General features: G+C 40.8%; 1 protein-coding gene across 1 annotated transcript in view; it reads right to left on the bottom strand.

The window, feature by feature from the left end:
- The window catches only part of LOC112687470 (frizzled-5-like), a 92403-nt gene extending 81237 nt beyond the window's left edge, over positions 1-11166 (bottom strand). Inside the window, exon 1 of the mRNA XM_025560190.1 lies at positions 10910-11166. The gene's annotated coding sequence lies outside the window, so the exon portion shown is untranslated. The remainder of the gene's footprint in view (positions 1-10909) is intronic.
- Positions 11167-16700: the final 5534 nt, after the last annotated feature.

Here is a 16700-nt window from a genome sequence, read left to right as displayed (position 1 = left end):
TAAATGTAACCAACGAATCTAAGTAAGATATGTTGACGGTCCGATTATTCGCCGTCCGCGGTCAGCCGGTTGTCGTCCGCTGCTCTACACTTAGCCTTTAAATAATTTATAACACCCATATGAAAAGGCTGAATCAGTGGCATTGTATTAGGAGGCGAAAATTTAAGTTTGACGTTTTCCAAAGATGCATTGTCTATGGTTATTTTTGTATTGTCCGACTCCAAACGTCGCAACCGTTCAATAAAAAACATAGCTGAACTCATTCGTTCGTTTCCGCGCGAAACATCGTTATTGCACGAGCCAAACGCAGTTAACGGCTGATGCACCAAACGATATTCAACTCACATTCGAACACGCCGCAAATGTTGTCGGGTTATTGATCATATTCGGTATAGTTATATAAAAATGTCCCAATTATCCGGATTCGCGGCCCAGGGGTGAACGTTTGCACCACAACCATAAGAAATATTTTCGTAGTTGAAGAATCGACCCGATTACCCGGTTGTCCTTATCGATCTCGAGGAGAGAAATTATATAAAAAAAAAAAAAATAAAAATACTACATCGACCCTCCGTAATCGCGTGTTTGTACGTTGGACGGCGCAATTCGAATGTTTCGCTTCGACCGTACGGCGATCACCGCTGTTACTGATGTTGATTCGCACGGTCTGCAGACGAGAATTGCTGCGCGTTACGATGGTATGGACTGTGACGGTGACATCGAATACCGTGCGCCGAGTCGGACCGATTCTATTTGTTTCGCGTTTCGATTCGGAATTTCTTTTTGGTTTCATCAAATATCGTCAATCACGAGTATTGCTTATGACGTCGTATAATTTATACGTTGGGCCTGTAATGTTCAAAACCTAAATAAATCGAGACACGATTACCATCCGTTGAATTTAATCATGATATCTGATTACCAATAAAATCAGAGTATCGCGACTGTGTTCATTCTGATCGACTTCGGAAAAGAATAATATTCGCCACGAGAACGGTAAACGGGGGTCAGGATGGTAATAAACAACGACACCGATGCGTCGGACGAAGACATGGAAACTCGGCTTCGGATCCGTCACCGATTGCGAACACATATTATGTACTACAACAGTCGTGCACGTTCCGTTGCCATCGTTTTACCGAAGAAATCTACCGAAGTCGCACAACGTCCGTCCGGAGCGTCGTCGTAAATCCTGATGTTGGCGTCGCGCAACCGATGCCGAATAACACTTCAAAACAATGTATATTTATGCTTAACGATCGCGTCGAAATACTCAAATCGTCTCGTCGTCGCGCGTACGATTCCGACCGTTGTGAAATCATCACGTGCGACACGGAAAACCACTTAACGCGTGCGACGCACGTGATCGGGATAATTATTCTTCACGCGCGGGTGCAGAGTATAAATAATAAAATCGTTTCGATGTTTTCCGCGCCGAGTAAATATGTTTGCACGGATGGACGAACGAACGAACGAACGAACGACGTGTAGTGTTTCTCTCGAACGGTCCGACAATATTTGAAAATAATACGTACAGCCGTGTTCGGCAGGAATGCGGCAAATATTTATTGTATTGTCTTGTAAACGTCTCGTTTGAGCTTTTCAGTCTAGGTCGCGAAATACATCCCGATTGCATTGTTGAACGAAAAAAAAAAAAAAAAATTTAAATAAATAAAAAGAATCGTTTTGACATCGAAATCACGCGGACAACAAAATGTTAAATGGCGGTGTATGGATTTCGATGTAACGTTATTGTTTCGCTTTAAGATGTTTATTTGTTTATTTGTTTGATTGTTGTTTCGCGGATAAATGATAGCCAGAACGCCAGGGAATAAGTGTACGGTGTACGTTTACAATATTATTACTATATTATGAATTGGAGAAACGCCAATGAATAGATCCTCGTGGGTAAGTCTCGAGGGACGGAGCGGCAGATAGGAAAGAAGGTTTGAATGATCGGTTGATAACGATAACAGAATCACTCGTAATACGGTCGCGATAAGCCGTTAATCGGTTTCGTACATCGGCTGGAGGGTAACATTTTAAAACGGGCGCAAAATTTCGATTCAATAGATCCAAAAACTTTTACGTCGACGTAAAGTGGAGAAATTTTATGAGGCGTAGAAAAAAAAACACCACCTCCCTAACATCCCCGTCAAGGGACGAGTCTTGAAACGGACTCGATCCAGCGTTTCGAAAGCGTATACCATAACTCGCGTTCATTGTACGATCGTGTTCGCGAAACACTACGAATACTATCGGCTTAAATCAGCTGAATTTCAATGTATGGGAGCATTGAGAGGCGCCCAAGGGTCGCATACCGAACGGTTCGCTGGTGAACTCGGGATTTACAACCGAACACTGAAAGCGAGCATGCGAAACAGCCGTGGGGGAGGGAAAAAAAATCGAATCCCCGTACACCTACACGCGGTGTGTTTGCGCGTTCGTTAAATCCATGTTGAAATACGCACGTAAGCTCGTGGAAGCCGCCGAACAGTAGCAATAATAATATGTCAGAACGAGATTTTAATAAAAACGACGGACGAGAATTCGATTAGGACATGTTTTCGTTTTCTTTCTCGCTCTCTCTCTCTCTCTCTCTCTCTCTTGTTGCGTGTACGCAGAGGCGGATTTTTACGCCTAACCATTGGCCAAGAGTCGAATACCCTTGCCTACAATTTTTTTCTAATGATTCGTATACGATCATACGTGTTGAGTCTTAAACACATTATCGGTAACTAAGTAAAAAATATCAAACCATCAGTCAATAATAAATTGTTTTCTACGAAAATTACAATCTCTACAATTTTACGCCCGGAGATAAAACCTCGTGTTCCTCCCCCAATTTCCTCCCCTGCGTATACGTATAATGATAACAATATCGTAGTCGACAAACAGGCGTCTGCCGGGTGAAACGACGTTCGATCGATCGACAGTCTACGCACCGTAAAATGTGCACGCTGAGAGCTGCTCTGACGCGCGCGTAGTAATTTATTCGTTGGGAAAAATCATCGCTCGAAGGATAATGAAAACGAGTGTTAAATTCACTTGATCAGATTTTCTCGTCTTCATTACGCTTTGCTGTCGGCAATTACGAGCTTACCCTCTTTTTAGGTTGGCAGTACCAGAACAATCGAGCCCGACTGTGGCCTTTGGTTTATTCTTGTTCTTTTTCTATTATTCTCTTTAAGATAGATAAAAGAATATCATTTTTTCAATCGACAACGTCTCAAAACCATAGATCCATTGGATCCGCGGTCCACCGTTTAAATTATTATTTGTTTTCTAAATTTTACCGTTAAACAGTCGGGGTGCTGTCGTAGGTATGCGATTATCGAATTGTCTCGAGTGTACAACCGTCCATAGCGGTTTTTATTTTAATATTTATCGACCAAATTTTGTTCATAACTCTTCCACTACAACGCATACTGCTCGAAAACAAATTTGTTTTGCTTGTTATTTGAATTGAATTACGTGTTTATACGAAAATTAAATAAACAAAAAATGATAACCACATTTTTAATTAAATGTTTTCTGTAAGAACAATGTAAATTATTATATATATATATATTTTTTCTAATCTCACAGAGTTTTTTTCATATTATTCACAACACTCGTAACTCGTATAGCGCAAACAATATGTATGTAAAACAGTTAAAGGTTCAAAAAGTTACGTTACGGAACACAGCTTTTAGTGTATTTCCTATAAAAAAAAAAAAAAAAAATAGAAATAAAATATAAACATATAGTGCACTGCAATATTGTTATTTGAACCCTAAATATTTCGAAAATATTTTGCAATTCCTGACAAAATTAGACTTGGCGGCGTGCGTAGGACAGCTGTGGAGGAGGAGGAGGAGGAGGAGAAAGAGGATAATTTTCACTCGTTATTCGAAAAACACAAAATTTGAAAACACTATCGTGAACGGCACCACACGATAATAAATACACTGCACATTGGTAATAACGCCGATAACGACATGGTTCCTGTAATCGTTGAGCTTTAATAGTTTTGTACTAGTAGCTATAAATAAATAAAAAAAGAAAAAAAATGGTTCACCATAAATCGCTGCTGGTCGCTATTATCATATTTCAGCACTACAGAGATTTCAAGATAGCCGGTAGTTCGTTTGCCAACATTTTTGTCAAACCCTAATATATAATATTAAATAATTGTATGCAGCTTATATTTGTGCGTACATAATATACATTTTTAACGTTTTTCGAAGTGCTTTATAAAATATAAAGTATTCGATGACTGAGCGCGAGTAGATTTTATACTTCTTGCATCGTCGTCACCGCCCGCATCGAACCCTCCTCTTGTCGTACACGTATTATAATATTATTATCATGTTTCCCGTTTCGATATATAAATATTGACGGAGGAGAAAAAATGCCGCTGCTGTGGCGATTTTCTTTTTCTTTCAGTTTTTCTTTTCATTCCGTCTTCTTTCTCTCTCTCTCTCTCATTTTATCATTCGACGCTTTCCTTTCCTCGATTGGCCAACTTTTCCCCTATCGTTGTCTTCTTCTGCTGTCCTGCGTGTGTAGTCCTGCAACACGTTCAGGTTTCAGCAGTGACTATTTCCTTTCATTCTCTCACTTTCTCTTTATCAACCTCCGTTTTCATCAATATTTCGCTATCCCAAGGTGGCGGTTCTCACATTAAATTAATTTAATCACGAGTTACGTTATCAGACTAAAAATTTATAATACATATGTGCACGGACGCGTGTAGGACCTTGTGCGATGTGATACTCGTCGGGATGTATGATTAAATTGCATCGACACGTTATTCTCTTCCCTCTCCCTGCATCATTATCCAATCATATAGTGATTCTTAAATTGGGATCTATAGCAGTGATGCGAAACCAACCACAGGTTTAAACACAAAAATAGGGAGAAAAACCAAACATACATCTTACTGATGGGTGAAAACAGACATTTGTTAAGGAACAAATCAAAACTAGTCACTAGCTCATACGAATAGACTCTTAAGTTGTATTATATTATACATATATTATATTATATATTATCTGTACTGATTTACAAGTTCATCACAAACACGGTTGTAGTCTTCGTTGCTATCGGTAAGGTTAGTATTGTCACGTGGTCTATTGTCTTAAAAAAAAAAAAAAGCATTTTAAAATAGAATAAAAAGTATATTTATCTATCAATTCCGTTTTATTAAACGATTTTTTTTTTTATGTTACTAATCTGAATATGTAATGCAAAAACTGTATTGAAAAATATTCCATAAATGTTATTTGGATTCCAGTTTGTTAAATTGTCTTTATTAAACAAAACGATAACATTTAATGCGCTACGTTTATACAGATAACTTGTTATTATTGTTTTATGTATTTACCTATATTTTCAAATCCAATATTCAATTAAAAATCAGATTAGATATTGGTTATTTTTTTTTCTTTTACGAAACGGAAACGAATTTCAACCACTTCGTTTCATCAACTACTAGTCATTCGTAAGTGGTAATAAAGCGAGAAGCGAGTTCGTACTCGTTATTACTTATCCTTCATGTTTTCGGATTCACGTATTATATGAGATGTATTTATGTACGCGCCAGTTTATTTCTATTATCTGTTATGTCTCGTGCGACAACGTACATCCGTCCGTTAAAACGTCAACTCGTTAAAATAGGAATCTGATTAAAAAGAACATCGTCGATACGTTATTTTTTTACGGTTTAAAACGATCGTTTCAGCAGGTTTTCGCGGGTTTTTTTTCTTATCCCTTAAGGGCTCGGCGAACAAAAATAAAAAGTTCGAGAAACGCTGTTTCGCCGAACTTCATAATTCGCACAACTCGTGCATCATACAGTCGCTGTGTCCACATGTCTTCCGCGCGTAATATTAATTCAACACGCAGCCACCCGGTGGAAAACTTGCCGGCGGTGGAACACCGCGCGTCTCATTATCCGGTGCGAAAGTTTTCGATTCATATACACAGTGTACAACACATTTTTCTCTCATTCGTTCTCTCTATCTCCCTTGAGTCTTGCTGCGTTCAGTTTTCCGCACAAAAGGTTATAATGCGTCGCGAGCGATTATTCACATACGTTTGTACTCGTAGTGACGAACTATTTCTGTAGGGATGACGTCCGACTGAGAAAAGGCAGGGGAATTATGTCTGGCCTATGTTGCACAGTTTTATTTGCGAACATTGAGACCATAACGCGACTGGTTGTTGTCAATTTAAAATTAAAATAATCCCCGCGTACAATAGTTTGATAGTACTTATTTTCGAAACTCGTATTATTCTTATCTTAAACGATGTTTATTTTTTCCGTATTTATTTATTAATTACAACGTGCGGTGCACGCGAACCGTGGTTATTATAATCTTTATCTTTTTAATACTTTCTTCGAGAACATTATCTCAAGAGCTGTATTTGTATTATATATTATTAATTACCTGCGCTATGCGAGTGTACGCGCGTGTTCCCCTGATTACTTTTTAATCATCATTGCATAATGAGCAGTGAAACTCTTGGGTCAAGAAACGTATTATTATTTTTTATTTTTTTCTAAACCTATTCCTGGCGTCAGGAATGTGAACAGTTCATTAACACCGTCCAGCCGGCGTCAATACCGATGCAAACCGTTTAAAAACGAGACACCTGAAATCGGTAAAAGTTATTCGTATTATCTTGTCGTTATCCCGCCGGAGATCTCTGCAATTCTTTATAAATTCTGATGTCGATGCGATCCAACCATAATAAATTGGTGATTATTATCGCGCAACATATCCCGTCGGTCCGGTGCACAGGTGCGAATAATTTATTACAGGAAACGCACGCGGTCGCGGAACGGAGTTTGTCACGGAATAACTTGCTCGCGGCAAGCGGACACATTTTCAGAATAGCTCCATCGCGCCGTATTTCACGCTTCTGCTATACGGGCTGAAAACCATTTTACGCGGTGATCCCGGTCCCGCGATGTTCGTAACAGCGGGAAATTATTGTTAAAAAATAAACGAAATAACGCGCTGACAAAAATTTATGTTGCACATTTCCAACGCGATACGCGATTGTACGCACGCGAAACGTCTAAAGATTTTTCACGATATTAAAACGGAACCCGCCCGTTTATTATCCGTAGCGCTAATCGCGCGGGTACGTTTACAATAGTTTTTCGCGCTCTTCGGCCTGCACGCGGAAAACCAACCGTTCTGTGCGCGACTCGTATTCAACCGAAGCGCGATGATATATAATCCGACCTGAGTCTGACGCGATTTCAAAAGCGCAATACTGCAATCAGCTTTATTATTCCATTCGATAATAACATTTTATAAACGTACTCACGTCGTTTCAAACGAAATCTCTTTTGTATCGTCTCGTCGTAGCAATCGTTCCGTAAAATGAATCCGTGTAACCGGGTGAACAATAATTTCGAACATTTGTGCAGATCGATCGGAGCACTGCAGCAGTACCGTACTGCGCTAATGGACTATTGCAGCGATCGTCATTGTTTACCCGAAATGCACAACGTGTGTAACTGTGCGCAATACGCTGTTCGATTCAGCATTGAATCGAACACGACTTCACAGCAATAATAATTCGTACCGGTGAAAACAAACATAAATATTGTGCCGCCGCGGACGTACTTCATTGTCTGGTATGTGGTACGAGTTTAAAGCTTTATTGGTTTTCGCGATTGTTAAGATTGCCGAGAGAAAAACGCGTACCAGACGAGCGAATCGAAAGTTCTAGCGCATTGATGTTTGCTCAGAACTCATACGTAGATCGAGACGAAAGGGTCAGTGGAACGATTTTTCTGGAGACCGTAAAACAACATTTCTGAAAAGCTCGATTTTATTATTAACGTTGACTTTTTAGTACGAAGGAAAATTGTACAACAATAATTGTTATAATAATCACGACGACAAACGTAGCGTAATCCCTTCTCTGTCCGCCACGGAGCGTTTTTACGTTTTCTTGTTCGAACGAGTGTCGAATGTCGAGTTGTCCGCGGAAACACGCTTCTCGTGCACCCCCCCCCCCCTTCCCCTGTCTAGTAGTGTTGTTAATACGGTCAAATTGAAGCTCCTAAGCAAGAATGTTTTTTCCAGTATGTTAACGATACGAAGCACAAATCAGACGGCTGAACGTCGACAGACCTCCCGAACTTTTGGGTAAAAACTGGCCCCTATAAATGTTTTCGTAACCCTGCCGGATTGAAAATAGCGTATCTCGGAATCTCGTGTTTGAGATCGAGACGAAATCCTACCGTCAATGTCCATAATATCAGTGGTCGGCTTGAGAAGCACAGAGTATTCCGACTAATTTTCAAAAATTTTAGCGTCCCCCTACTATTATTACTTTATTTTTATTTAACAAGTTTAGAGAACGCTCTTTTTTTTAAAAAAAATGAACAGAGTCCCCCTTCTTTAATTTTGCCAAGTCGAGCATTGCAGAATATCAGCAATACACGGATTGATTGTCAAGTTCGATGATTCTCGTTCTTTAGTTACGACTTACGTAGTACTCAGGAATTTCCGAAACCTAAATTTAGATCATAAAATCGCAGCTTTTCATCTTCTCATCGACATCTTGCTAAAGTTTGAACTGAACCTTTATTAATGAGCAGAGACAAATTTCGTCCGTGTGTAAATTAGTGGATGTCGGTGCGGGGGCGTAACCCCTGCGGGTTCGTGTTAACTTTGTACTAATAAAAGCCACTCTCCCCCTCCTCATCCAAACGTAAACTATAGTCGCGTCCATGATTATTACTAGTGCTCGGGTTTTTATTCTTTTACAATTCACCTAGAATAATTTTGACTTTAAATGTCGACGTTTCTTAATGTGTAGAGTCTAGAGTTAATTTTTTTTTCGCATATTTTTGCATATTTAAATGAAAATGCATATTTATTGCATAATTTTTGATAGTTGCAAAAATGTTGCATATTTTACAGTTGGTAGAATTTACGTCTGTAAAGATACCTACTGTCGATTGTAAATAACCCATTATACATCGATAAACGATCGTTAATTGAAATCATCGTTATCGACGGCCGACGAATGATGACAAACATTAAATATTTTATAATAAAGAGTTAAAAAATGAGCTCACCGTCATTACAACACACTTTCAGTGTTTAATAGATACAATAACAAAACTAGAGAAATCGAATGTTACTTTAAGAAATAGTTTATTGCTCATAGGAAATATTAAAATTAAATTCAAAGAAGGAGAGCCAGGGATAGATTTCGCTAGATCTAAACTTACAAATGTGTTGTCAAAAAATCGTGGATATTCTTCATTGAAAAAAAATCGATGGTATAGTCCACGGCGAGGTAACTGAATGTGATGAAGACGTGGAACTGTCAGTTGAAGATTTATCGAGTTTTAAATATGCACCAATTGTATCTTGTGATGTGAAAAGAAGTTTTTCCAAATACAAAAGTATGCTTCAAGATAATCGTAGGTGTTTTCAATTCGAAAACTTAAAATCCATATTTATTACTTCATGCTGGTACCCGTCCAATAATAATAATTTAATATAAATAGTAGTACTTTAATTAATTTATAATACTTTTACACAATGTCATTAAAAATTAAATTTTTTATTTATTTTTTTTTTTTTTAATAAACAATTTTTATACATAATATATTGTTAATTTGTAATAAAAAAATCATTTTGCATATTTATGATATGAATCTGCATATTTTATAGGCACTAATTATTACTGTTCGGCCGAATGCAGCACGTTCGGATCAGTACACTAAGACGTCGGAAAAACAATCAGAAGGCGATTTCGGTGGAGAAAAAGGACGCGTACACAGCTGACGATCGCGCGGGGGGTGCACATGCACGGAGTAAGGTACACCCGTGCATTGTAAACGTGAAAGTACACGAGAAACACGTACTAAATAATGATATGTTAACGGAAACGGTGGAACGCGCGCGCACGAGGACCGTTTCGACGTACGTATATTATTATTATTATTATTGCTCCGACGAATCGTGTGAATACCTAAGCGGCTGCGTGCCGTTAGCGCGCGGCGAAACGGGGGAAAAAATAGAAGAAAAGGAAAGGAAAAAAAAACTGTTTTTATTGAAAACAATAAAGCCTCGGTAACGATCGATCGCGCGCGTACGGGAAAATATTATTACACCCGACGCCTAGAAGCGAACACGTGAATTCGTTTGAATTGCGATAGAAATTATAACGGTACGCGCGATAATAACAATAACAGTCGTGATTATGTTGTTACGCCGGTGCGGTCTAGGCCGGCGCGTGAGACGACGCGTCAATTATTACCGAGGAGATGCGAAGTTTCGTGTGAGTGTGAACATTTGTTTTAAGCCCCGGGGTTCCGATTTTCCGCGATAAATACCGTAATATTGTTGAACGATAAATGTTGGCCGATTCGCGTATCATTGATAATAGTTGTCTATTATTATTTATCAAATATAAAAGCTCTTTTGGGTGAATACGTGTGAAGACATCGAAGAATAAAAGTTACAGAAAAACATATCGTTATCGAAAGAAAAAAAAAATAACATATTAATTACGAGTGGAAAAAAATATCATTGTCGCGCACTGCACTATACACAACAAATACTGATCACTTTTTGTTACACCTAAATTTGTTGGTAGCGACTTCGTTAGAACATCTAAACGCAACTGTCCGAGCGCAGAACGTGAAAATTGTTCGGGTTATTTGATGTTTCTCGACCCGCGTCGAAACCAATGCAATGGTTACCCTCCAACCGCGAGAGAATTGCATTTATTTTGGTTCTCGTTTCGAAATGTCGAACCGCCCGACTACCGGCGTTGCGACGAAAGCGTAAAACGGCGTTCAAATACTAACGGTGGACGACGGAAGTGACGACCGGTGGAAATAACGCGGTCCGGGAAACAATATTAATGTTCGGCGTCTTACCCGGTTCTGGCGAAGACACACGGCGAAACGTTCACGGGCAGATCCTCGGGCCGCTGATGCTGCTGCCTTTCGGTCCGTCACCGTCGGGGCTGGTCAGTTGTGTGTACGGTGAGGACGTGCGAACGGGCTGCGCGGAAGACTTGCGAGACGAGAAAACGTGTGAAAAACAGTTCGCGGACGAACGCGATCCACGAGAAGACGACGACGACGTTGGACTGTGCGCGACGAGAGTTTTCCGGCGTATGTAAAGCGCACGGGGCGCACTGGCGGCAGCTGGGGTGCGCGTGTGCGCGCGTCGAGGGAAAAACGTTCCGAGAGAGCGTTTTTCGCTACCCCTCGGCCGCCGCCGCCGACGACGACGCCTCGCCGATCGATAGTGCACCGCGGCGGCGGCGGAACCCTTTGTATACCGCACACCCGGTGCTATCCTCCATCCCCCTGACGCCGTGCCGATGGTCCATCGCCTCCTCCGATCGCTACTATTATACGCGTCCAAGTACTCGATGCGACAGCGGTGGTGGGCAAACGGTCCGCGTGTGTTTGTGTGTAATATCATCGTGCTGTAGATCAAGTGTATAGCTCTTGTTTCGCCACTACGACGTGCACGCGGTATAATACGCGATCGACAGTTATATTAACTCGCGTGACAGCGGTTTCCCGTACGAGAAACACCGACCGATTCGATTTACACTTCTTTTTACTGCGTTCGTCCACATCAGCATGTCCTATGGGGTAGCAAAATATTTTTGACGGGTCGATGTTCGTAAACTACATCTTGGTTATAGGAGTATAATTATTTATGTATAGTATAATTGAGTTTTGTAGCATTCCGTATATGATAAAGTTCCGAATGATGAAACAATTAGTAATGTTGTTATATGAAAGCATATTAGGTTTGTTTTTTTTTTTTTTTATTGGTTGTCGTCTACCCAAAAAAAAAAAACATTTATGGGTCGCCTTAGCATAAAGGTTGGGAAACCCTGGTCAATATGTAATGACCAGTATCACATTCTGATCACTCGGTTGTATACATTATATCTCCCGATGTCGTTTCCCTCCTCGTCCGCGCTTCATCTAGTCTTCAAAACAATTATACGTCAAACAACGAGCTTCCGGCGTTACATATACGAATAAAATGTTCACGTACGTCATGCACTATCCCCCAAGAAATTATTTGTATTTTTTTCTTATTAAAAACGATTAGCGCGCTTATTTATTATTTGTCATGTGTACCATATATTTAGTTTGTTCTAAGTTTATTTAATGATGTAACTTCGTTGTTGTTACTGAGATTTTCAATGTACACTAAGTATTTTTTTTAACCATTAATTTACATGTATTTTTAAAAATGGATTCTACCCGTTATAAATTAAAATTTAATTAAAGAGCGGATTCGCTGGACCAATTGCGTGTATCCCAGTGTCTTATCGTTAGATCAGGGTGAAAAGTCGTCTGGCTATACAATAATCATGCGAAAGATAAGAAAAATAATAGTTTTACATTATATACCGTCACGTAAGACTTTCCGGTTGTACGTTTTCTGTATTTCGATTGTTTGTACGAGAAAGCCACTGTCGCGTTAAACTCTGATCGCCTTAAATGTACTTACGTGCATCAGATATTTGCAGACGATTCGCGCGTGATACGACGGTTTGTGAATTATGTTCTACTGTTTAGTGTTAAATTGAGTACCGACGAGCGGAAACCCGCTGCCGGTGACGGTCGGACAAAGTTCCGAAAAGGGCATCGGAGATCTCGAAAATCTAAAATGGCATCGTTCTCGTTTTAGACTCCATCGTTTTGTGTACACATCCGACGCGTTTTTCGAGCACTTTTGAGCGTTTCGAACGTTACCGAAAAAGCACTCCGTGCACCCTTATAACGTCTATTCGTGTTGTCGTGCGCGCGTCCGTTATTTGGCAAAGTTTCCGCTACACCTATCCTTATAACGACGACGAACGATGTACGACGGTGGGACGTGGAGCGCGAGTTCTGACTGCAGTCTTCGTGAACGATCGAAAAACAAACTCCGCGTCTGAAAAGGGTTTGAGGGATCGTCGTCGTTGCGAAAATTGTGCACTCAAAATGTGGTAGAATGAACCGTGCGTACGGTGCGATTCGTTACGAATTCGTGACGAATGAAAGTCGAGCACAACGACGAATCGTGAAAAACCGTGTACGTATTATTAGCGCGACAAAACGGATCGACTAACCGGCGTTTATGTTCTCCACGGAGGAGGGGGGAGGGGGTTGTTGCGCCGCTGGGAGTCCATTAGCTGTCGCGTTCACGACCTCGTGGTTTTACAGCGCTCTAAAATTTTAAGGTGCTCTTCCAGGGATTGTTTTCAGTTTGCGGTGTACGCGACGAGTAATAAAAACTGACGGCCTGGGCGGCCGCGACAAATCCCTCTGCGACGATGACGACGACCACGGACGCTGTTCCTCCGCACTAATCCGACCATTCAAATCGTCGTAAAACAACGCGCCCGTGACCGTAAAACTCCACGTCTTCTTCGAACAATACGTTTCGAAGCGATCCAGTCGTACTGCACGACCCGGGGTTCGCCGTTCGTAGAACATCGTAACCGTACCGTACTGCGGTTGACCGTTACGCGTACGAAACTACCGCGATAACGTTGTGCCAGGAAAAAAAAATCGTCACGACCGCGCAACACTCGATAGACGAGCTTTTATTCCGACACGATGGGCCTGAATGTTGTATGAGTGTGCGTGGACCGACGTCAGAGAAACGTCTGATATTGTTGATTCGACCGCTATACCCCGAGCTAGTGCTCCCGTCTGTTGGGACCGTCGTGCACGGGATTACGTTGGTGCGATCGCGATTTTTCCGAATAAACACGTAAATCGACGGAGGGGAAGCCCGGAGAGTGCGTTTGACGGCGAAAACTCGCCCCGTACAAGCCGGCGCACGATCGGCATTATTGTTACCGCACGGTACGATGGACGGCGAACATACGCCACGCCGGAGCGGTAGGATTTATCGGTGGTGTGCGGTATGATCTTGCGATCCCGGTGCAGCAGGTACGACAAAACGTTCGTCGATGAACACGAACGAATAGGGGTGGCGATTGCACGTGTGCGCGAAAAACCGTATTAACAACGTCGGCCGACACCTCGAAATTAATTTTTATACACGCCTCCCCTATCGGCACATGTATGCGTTACAATGTATGACGTTTTCACTTGTAGCCCGTGGTTTCGGTCCAAACGGCCGTTCGGACGAAGCTGAATCGGTAGAAAACATATCCTCGTATGCAATGTAAAGCTAGGGTACATGGTCTATGGTATGCGTTCCGGGTTGAAAATAATCGTCACATTGTCCGTCTCGTGCGCGTCTTAGTTTGTTGACTTAAGTTTGTACACATATATTACATAACTGCACACTGATGATGGAGATTTCTTAATTTCAGATTTTCAAATTTCAGTTAAAATGGTTACTACTACAACTGCTGATTTCTGCCCACACTTGAGACGATATTCGTCAATTGCGCCGACTTTGGGACACTAACTGTATAGTATACACCTATTGCGCCGATATAACAATTATACAGTAACAATTATACAAGTAAAAATCATAGTGGCTAAACACAAATATTAAAATTAAAATAAAACTTGTCATTCTACATACTTGGTATTAACACTAATAGTATATTATATATATATTTACATTAATCTTACAAATTTTGAAAAGTTCTCAGATCTAATTAGTTATATCTATTTTACTATTTATTTTTTTGTCATAAATGTAGAGTTTGGTCTATTTGTGATAACTAAAAGAACACGTATTCTGATTGTTGCGTTAGATTATTTTTAAAACTTCATAAAGAACAAAAATATTTGGATGAGGAGAATAAAAATATTTCCCAAACGCTGAGTGAAATATCTCACAGACATTTGTGGTTCTTTCGCCTGATATGTTACACCATTACTAAAGGTACGGGGGAAAAGTTGCGTTTTCATCGATATATGTATCAATGAAGTAATAGCAAAATGAATTAACTTGAATATCGATCGGCGCAATAGATGTATACCAATAAATCATACCCTTTTTATACCGGCGCAATAGATGTATACCTTTTTTCCATCCCATAATTTTTCATTCTTTACCTGCGATTTTTGGCGCAATTGATATAAAGCCACTTGAAAAAGGTACGGTCCGAATAATTTTTATGATCGTTTGCGAAGTTCTTTTTGCGTTTTTATTTTCGCATAGTTCCTAATTGCTTGTCTTAGAAACATTTCCTTTCGAACTCGTATCAAGGTAATGTTAAAAATTGCCTTTCCACTCACATTTTTTTCGGAAAGGTTTTACGCATTTCCTTTACACAGTAACATTTTACATCGTCTTTCAATGATTTATAATATCACATTTTACGACCGTTGATAACTGAATCTTCCTAGCCACGTAGGCTGGTTACAGCGACATATATAGAATTTCATATCGGAGGGGGCCGATTATGTATTTGATTTTTAGGTGGAAGGGGAGGAGGAAGCGCACTATTAGGAAAAAAATTACTTTAACACTATAAGACTTCTCGACTGTCTTTACACCATCAGAGAAATAAGAAACTCAATTTTTCTAATGATTTATTATTTTTTAAAAATATAAAAACTACATTGTAATAAACAAATTTTTCATTAGAGTCACTCAAAATTCACCACATATTTTTTTAAAAGAATAAATAAAATTTTAAATTATCGCATAAGCAACATTCTCAGTGTCGCGACAAATTTTCGGAAACCCACAGCATATTTATGTTAAAAATAACAATCTTTAACAACGGTATTTTTCATTTCGGAGGAGGCCGCCCTCCTCCTCACCCCCCCCCCTCTTCATAAATACGCCCCTGGCTGATTATAATGTTTGGCACTGTCGACGTGCATTACAGTAAAGTAAATATTCGTCCCAATACAACACTAAACGCCGTGTATACGTTTTTACGGACGCACTCATAACTTCTACACAAGCATAGCCCAGCTATCAGAGACGATATTGTGCACGCACTTGAGCTGTTGAACTTAATACTTAGATACGATTTTGACACCCGACAGCACTCGGATGAAGCCCTCCGAATATACCGGTATTGTAGTAATGGTCATTCGAAAACCACGCGGGCCACCCATGCATACAGGTGTGGAGACGTTTTAAAAAACGCGTAACTGCGGTCACGAAACCGCTCGAGTGGTTCGGTTAAAACCGGAACAGATGAAAATCCCCGCGCGCTCGGTCCGTTAAGCGACTTGGGCGCGTTCTTCACGTCCCGGAGGAAAAATCCGAGGAAAAGACGATTCGACCGGAGTCGCGATAAGGAGAACGTCCGGACGGACGTGCACCTGCGCGCAGCATACAACGTGGTATCGTTTGACGGGACGCGCGTTACCATTGCCATCACGCCGTATACCCAGCCCTTCTCGTTGCCGAACGCCGTCAACTCGGAACACGTCCCCGACAAAGACGTTGACGTGCACGGAACAAATAACAAATGATTAATGCGCGACAACGGAGCGTTAAACCGTGCAGGTCAGGACGCACACACGTCTCGCGAATAAATTATTCCCGTGGCGAAACAACGGACGATTTGCATTTGAAGCGCTCGCACGGAAAAACGACCGAGTTCCGCACAAAACGGACGCGGTAAGCTCATGACGGTCCGCAGAGCATTATAACGTATAATGTATTATGACACGTGCACGCGCGCAAACGCAGACGCTTTATGAAGATAAAGGATAGCGAAAAAAGTTCGCTCCCGACGATCTACCGTCCGCGGTT

This window comes from Sipha flava, unplaced genomic scaffold, assembly GCF_003268045.1.
Source record: "Sipha flava isolate LNK unplaced genomic scaffold, YSA_version1 34_pilon_pilon, whole genome shotgun sequence".
Lineage (NCBI taxonomy): Eukaryota > Metazoa > Arthropoda > Insecta > Hemiptera > Aphididae > Sipha > Sipha flava.
Note: the sequence above shows the minus strand (reverse complement) of the source record. Positions and strands in the feature narration are given on the sequence as shown.